Raw genomic sequence first — 7,270 nt, forward strand, 5'->3', positions numbered from 1 at the left:
CTGCGGAGCCCAAGCGCCCGCAGGATCCAGCCCGCCGGGAGCAGAGGAGGAACCGGTTGGGCGCCGGAGCAAAGCCCCAGGGCGCACGGATGATTTACGCATAAGCTAAACAAGCTCTTTTGACTTCTGGTGCTGGAGGAGACTCTGGAGAGTCCCATGGACTGCAAGAAGATCAAACCTCTCCATTCTGAAGGAAATCAGCCCTGAGTGCTCACTGGAAGGAGGACAGATCCTGAAGCTGAGGCTCCAAGACTTTGGCCACCTCATGAGAAGAGAAGACTCCCTGGAAAAGACCCTGATGTTGGGAAAGATGGAGGGCACAAGGAGAAGGGGACGAAAGAGGACAAGTTGGTTGGACAGTGTTCTCCAAGCTACCAGCATGAGTTTGACCAAACTGGGGGAGGCAGTGGAAGAGAGGAGTGCCTGGCGTGCTCTGGTCCATGGGGTCACGAAGAGTCGGACACGACTAAACGACTAAACAACAACAAAACAAGCTTTAGCTTAGGGCCCCACTCTTTTGGGGCCCCAAAAAAATTTAAAGAAAAAAACAACTGGAAGTACATTTCCTTTTTAATAATTTTATTGCATTCTCAATTTTATCATAATCACAGTTTCCGTACATAGTTCAACAAACTCAAGCATTGCTCTAACAGAGCATGGACCTCTTTCTGACATCCGTACATAATTACTTTATTCTTAGCATTTCTATAACCACTTTTTTTACCTTCTCTCTTATTTTGGTTTTCCCCCTCATTAAATGTAAATCAGTTCCTTATATTCTCATTACATAACATTTCAACTCAAACCTACAAACATTTTCAGATGTTTACAGGGCTGGGTGTACATTTCCAAAGTATAAGATAAAAAGCAAATAAAATAAAACCTACATACAGCAACAGTGTTTTGTGTTGTGTAGGCTCCTGTTTGTTATGTACAAATGGCTTTAGATACCTATTAGCTCCATAAATTACCATATAGCATATATTGAACAACAACTAAACAGGGACAATTTGTTGTGGGCAAAGGACAGCTGGACATATAAAGGGTCACATTGCCTTCTGTAGCTTAGGGCCTCATCAAACCTAAATCCAGCTCTGCACATGTCCCAGCCCTGCTGCAAATTCGTTGCGAGCTGGCGGGAGCGCCTCTGAGCATGTGCAGAGTGCGTTTCTAGGCCAGCACCAGAGTCTGCATTCTGGACCAGCTGGGGAAGTCCTAGTATACCCCACCGGATTCAAGGGTTAGGTGCTGCTGGCCCCATTGCACAGAAGGGTTTTGCTTCCAAATAACTAGGGAGAAGATGGGGGGCTTGTGAGCCCACTGACTCATGAGTAGGCCCCGTTTAAGTCAGTCGGGGAAGCAGGATTGAGCAAATCCGTGGCACAGCAAGCCTCCATCATCTCCCAAATGTGACACCCTCAAAACCAACGTGACCCACTTTCTATAAAAACCAAAAATTAGGATTGATTCAGCATCTTTCTGGGTGGGAAGACAAGAGCTTAGCTGTCAACTTTTCCCTTTTCTTGCGAGGAATCCTATCGGGAATAAGGGAAAAGGGAAATGTTGGCAGCTATGGACAAGAGCCCCTCCTCTAAGACCCAGGACCTCATTTGGGGCATGCATTTAACCTAACCACGGTCTACTCGGAAGTAAACCCTGCTGAATCCAGTGGGTCTTGCTCCCAGGTAAGCGGGGCTCGGCTTGCATCCTAATGTGGGGGGAAACATCAGCAAGAAAAACAATTCAAAACAAAACCGCACGTGAAAGCAATTCCACCGAGGCAAAACAATTAAAAACAGCTCCGTGTGGAATTGACAGCAATGTCAGAGATAAAAACAATTTCAAATCCACTTAAAAGGGCTGCTGAAGGTGTTGGATAAAGACATGCAAAGGGAGAGAGTTTGCAAAGGGCAGGTACCACCCAGTGCTTTTTTCCCCTTAAAAAAAATGTTTAGGGGTACTCTCATTTTCCTACTCATATTGAAATACTGCCCTTTAATAAGGCCAAATTTAGATTCACAAAATGTTTAGGGCTATGCGTCCCCCCAGGAAAAAAAGCACGGGTTCCACCACACTAAGATTATTTGCAGTGATTTGCACCTTCTTTTTCTTTGCTTTGCTTCTCCCTACCTGAATTCGGTATGTGCCTGCCGCAAAACTCTTTTATTATGTTTTCCTCCCCTGCTGCTTGACTTAACACAGCTTCTCCCTCTCTGGAACCTGCACATGCTCAGGAGCCCTCTTGCCTAATTCCTTTGTGTTATTTATTTCGTAAAATGTATACAGCGCTTGCTTCTAGGAAACACTCAAAAGTGGTTTCCTCCAGCTTTATTCCACAGCTGAGTCCTGACCAGGGCCAGATTTAGGTTTGATGAGGCCCTCAGCTACTGAAGGTAATGGGGCCCTTTATATGTCCAGCTGTCCTTTGTCAGCAACAAATTGTCCCTGGTTTTTTTGTGTTGAATATATGCTATATGGTCATTTACGGACCTAAGAGGTATCTCAAGCACATAACAAAATATGTACTTTATCAAAGTAATTGTCGAACTGAAATACAATTAAGAAGTACATTAATAGTGAAATAATTATTAAGCTCTAACTTAAAATGACATTTTATTCAGAACAAACTTAATAATGCAAACAGTTTACAAAGACTCTAGTCTCTAGAAACTTGCTATAAGATGAAATAAGAATAGGTGTAAATATAGGATGCAAACTACTAATAATTATAAATAGCAGAATGTAGGCACCCTATATATACAGAAAGGAGCAAATCAGTGATATTTGAGGGAGCAGGCTAGCAGGCGGGACCCATTGCTTACATCATAGGAGCCTATACAACACAAAATAACTGTTGCTCTATGAAGGTTTTATTGTTTTTAACTTATATTTTGGAAATGTACATCCAGTTTTTTTCTTTATTTTTTTGGGGGGGGCCAAGAAAGTGGGGCCCTAAGTTATAGCTTGTTTAAAGGTAAAGGGACCCCTGACCATTAGGTCCTGTCGTGTCTGACTCTGGGGTTGCGGTGCTCATCACTTTACTGGCTGAGGGAGCTGACGTACAGCTTCCGGGTCATGTGGCCAGCATGACTAAGCAGCTTCTGGGGAACCAGAGCAGCGCACGGAAATGCCATTTACCTTCCCGCCAGAGTGGTACCTATTTATCTACTTGCACTTTCACGTGCTTTCGAACTGCTAGGTTGGCAGGAGCAGGGACCGAGCAATGGGAGCTCACCCCGTCGCGGGGATTCGAACCACCAACCTTCTGATTGGCAAGCCCAAGGCTCAGTGGTTTAACCCACAGCACTGCTTAAACGTAAATCTGGCACTGGTCCTGACAAGCTCTGGAGGTGAGCTCAATCCCATCCATAGCTGTCAACTTTTCCCTTTTCTTTCGAGGAATCCTATTTGGAATAAGGGAATTTCCCTTAAAAAAAGGGAAACATCTATGATCCCATCCCATCTGCTGTGAAATTCACTTTAAGCAACGTTTCCCCCTTATACACTGTGAGGCTCCCTTCCATCATCATTACCGACAATTAACCACAAGGAGGCAAAACAAGCCGGAAAGCACCTCTACAAAACTCTAATTTATAACAGTGGTTAATGCTTTCTCGGGGAATTAGTCAATCCTTTGGACCTCTCCTCTGAAACACCTGTGACCACTGGCAGACCAAATCGCTGCTGAATGCATGCACCTTCCCACAGCAAACTCGTTCCCTGCGTGCAGTGGCAGTGTGGTGCAGTGGTTGCAGTGCTGGATTTTAGAACCGAGAAAACGAGGCTTCCAATCCTTACTTGGCCATGGGGCTGGCTGGGTGACCTGGGCCCAATCCCCATCTCAGCCTAACTTACCTCACCTGGTTGTTGTAAGGCTACAGCGGGGAATCGCTGCCTCGCGCTTCCTTGGGAGAGGAGGTGGGAGATAAATGCAGTAGTGGATTTTTAAAAAGACATATTCCTATCCATGCACTAGATATTGGCATGTTTAATACCAAGTGTTACAAAGGGTAAGCAATAATATCCTAAACACCCCCTTCTGTTCTTTTTATTATTAATTAAATTTGTATACCACCCTAAACCCAAAGATCCCAGAGCAGTTCACAACCAGGCAGAGGGCCTTATCGGTGGTGGCTCCCGCTCTGTGGAACACCCTCCCATCAGATGTCAAGGAAATAAACGACTATCTGACTTTTAGAAGACATCTGAAGACATCGACAGTGGAATTTGCTGCCAAGGAGTGTGGTGGAGTCTCCTCCTTTGGAGGTCTTGAAGCAGAGGCTTGACAACCATATGTCAGGAGTGCTCTGATGGTGTTTCCTGCTTGGCAGGGGGTTGGACTCGATGGCCCTTGTGGTCTCTTCCAACTCTATGATTCTAGGATTCTATGATCTGAAGGCAGCCATGTTTAGGGTAATTTTTAATGATTGATGTTTTACTGTGTTTGCTGTTTTCATTTGTTGGAAGCTTCCCAGAATGGCTGGGGCAGCCCAGTCAGATGGGCGGCATAACAACAACAACAACAACAACAACAACAACAACAACAACAACAACAACAACTAAATAAATGAGCCTAACCATACCCAGGTGCCATCTCACACAGATCCCCTTATCTTTGTTCTCTTCAATGGCCCATCACCCAGGCAATCACCTGACCAGAAAGCTAGCCTGGCTTATATTTTAACTTCACACACAGCCTGCTTCGTCCCCGCCAGTTTTTAATGGTTGATGTTTTGTCGCATTATCATTATTATCATTATTATCATTATTATCATTATTATCATTATTATCATTATTATCATCATTATGTTGGGAGTTGCCCAGACAGATGGGCGGGGTATAAATAATAAATTATTATTATTATTATTATTATTATTATTATTTATTATTATTATTATTATTATTATTATTATTATTATTATTATTATTATTAATTATTATTACTGTATTATTACAAAGGGGAGGAGAGAAGTCCAGGAGATCCTTTAGAATCTTGTTTCTAGGTGACTGTAAAATTTTAATCTGAAAAAGCAAATAAATAAATTTATTTCTTAGAAAACCCCAAACATCCTGCCCTTTCCCTGAGCTCCTTTTCTTGCGTCGGATGGTGTCCTTGAGTGGAGATAGTGGCCTTTGCTTCGGCGGATGCAGAGATGTGGGGGGGGGGGGGTTTGAGGAATCTCCCAACCGTGCATGTTGCTGGAACGTTGCCTGTGGCTCGGTCACGTTTGCAGTTCGGTGCGCTGTACTTTTTGATCTGGGACAATCCGGCCTCTGGAAGGTCGCCCACCCACACCGGCGAGAAATCTCGCCTGCTCAGCCCTGTTTTATCAGAAATTCTCCCAAGGATTCAACAATGCCGGGTCTGGGTATAAAATGCATTGACCGCTCTTCCTGTCCACAAAATATCACAAACCGTTTGGCAGCAAGGTGTGGGAATCTTGTCCGAATGCTTAAAAGGGTCTTTCCACGCTTGCTGCATCAGCTGATCAATGCCGGGTCCCAGGATCGGAGCCATAGCTGTTACCGTATTTTTCGCTCTATAGAACGCACCCGACCATAGGACGCACCTTGTTTTAGAGGGGGAGAACAAGAAAAAAAAATCTCCCCCTCTCTGCTCAGCGCCCCTTCAGCGAAGCGGCAGGAGAAACAGAGCCCCTTCCATTTCTCCTCCCACTTGGCTGAAGGGGCGCTGCGCAGAGAGGGGGAGAATTTTTTTCTCTTGTTCTCCCCCTCTAAAACAAGGTGCGTTTAAGGTGCGTTCAGTCGCCTTCAGTGAAGGCAACCCGAAGCCTCCGGAGATCCCCCCCACCGCCAGCCCCACAAGCTCGGGGGGCAGTGGGAAGGCTGCGCGCAGCCTTTGCACTGCTCCCCGACCTTGTCTTTGAGGCTGGCTGTGGGGGAAAGCTCGGGGAGCAGCACAAAAGCGCTGGGGGGAACTGCCAGCCTCAAAGATCCCTGAAGCCTTCGGAGCGCAGCTCTCCCGGCTTCAGCAAAAGGAACTTGAAGCCTGCGGAGCACAGCAGGAACTCGTGCTGCGCTCCGAAGGCTTCAGGCGGCTATCCCTGAAGCCTGGAGAGTGCGAGGGGTCGGTGCGCACCTGACCTTGCTACGCCACTGGGCAGAAGCGGAACTGCCTTGCACCTGCTATAACCTGGCCAGGAGCCGCCAGGTGTCCTTAGTGTTAAGTCGTGGGTGAACCTATCAGACGACACAGTGATTCCTCAAACAGCTCTTGTTTATTCAGAGGCCAGGCCAGAACTGAGCTGAAGGGTTCAGCCAGCCTGCTTATATAGAGCTCCAGTACAACGCAACAGTAACCTCTTTCTGTAACTAGCCAATCACTGAACGTCACTTTCAATCCCTTATTTGCATATGTGGACCTGAGTGAAAACTATCTACAGTATCCCCCTGCTGGCCCAGGGTGAGAACTTCAGTACAGTGGTACCTCTAGAAGCAAACGTAATCCATGTCCGCGTGTCTGTGGGTCACGTTTCGGCACTTATGCGCATGCGCGTGACATCATTTTGAGCTCCTGCACATGCGCAAGTGGTGAAACCCGGAAGTAACACACAAATTGCGGAGCGCAACTTGAACGTGCTCATCCCAAAGCACATTCAACCCGAGGTATGACTGTACATAACACTTAGGGGTGCTGCTATCCTGAGTCACCTCTCAGTCCAGTCACATTCTAAACATGGAGGAGACGCGTTTGTGTTTTGCCACAGGCAGCAAAATGTCCCGGGCCAGCTCTGCAAGGCCCCCCACCATTGCAAATAGGTTTGTGGGCTGTGCATTTTCCGGGTTTGGCTTCCGACCATCCGGGTCACCTGCAGTCGTTTTGGTGCCAGGTGATTGATAGGTGGGCAGGCCCCGCCGGCCGGATCCTGTCCCCTACTCCCACAGAAAGGTGTGCCAGCTTCTCTCTCTCTCTCTCTCTCTCTCTCTCTCTCTCTCTCTCTCTCTCTCTCCCCCCCCCCTTTTCTGGCAAAGTTTCTGCATCTGATCTGACAAGGAGAAAGTTAATGGCCTGGAAAAGCTTTTAGTGCAAGTCGTCCAGCGCTTTCTAGGAAGAACCAATGTTTCGGGAAGTTCCTGCTAAATGAGAAATGCTATTCATTTCCTCCTACGTGTAAGGAGAGATCGTTGTCTTGCTCTCCCTTGCCTGACTTCCCTCGAATTTCTAGCCTTTCACCTGGATAATTAAAAGTGCTATTAACAGTCTAGTGGTGTATTGGTGTGTGTGTTCCTAAGAGTTATTCTGTGGGTG

Source organism: Podarcis liolepis (genome assembly GCF_965112155.1).
Source record: "Podarcis liolepis genome assembly, chromosome: 4".
In the NCBI taxonomy this organism is placed as follows: domain Eukaryota; kingdom Metazoa; phylum Chordata; class Lepidosauria; order Squamata; family Lacertidae; genus Podarcis; species Podarcis liolepis.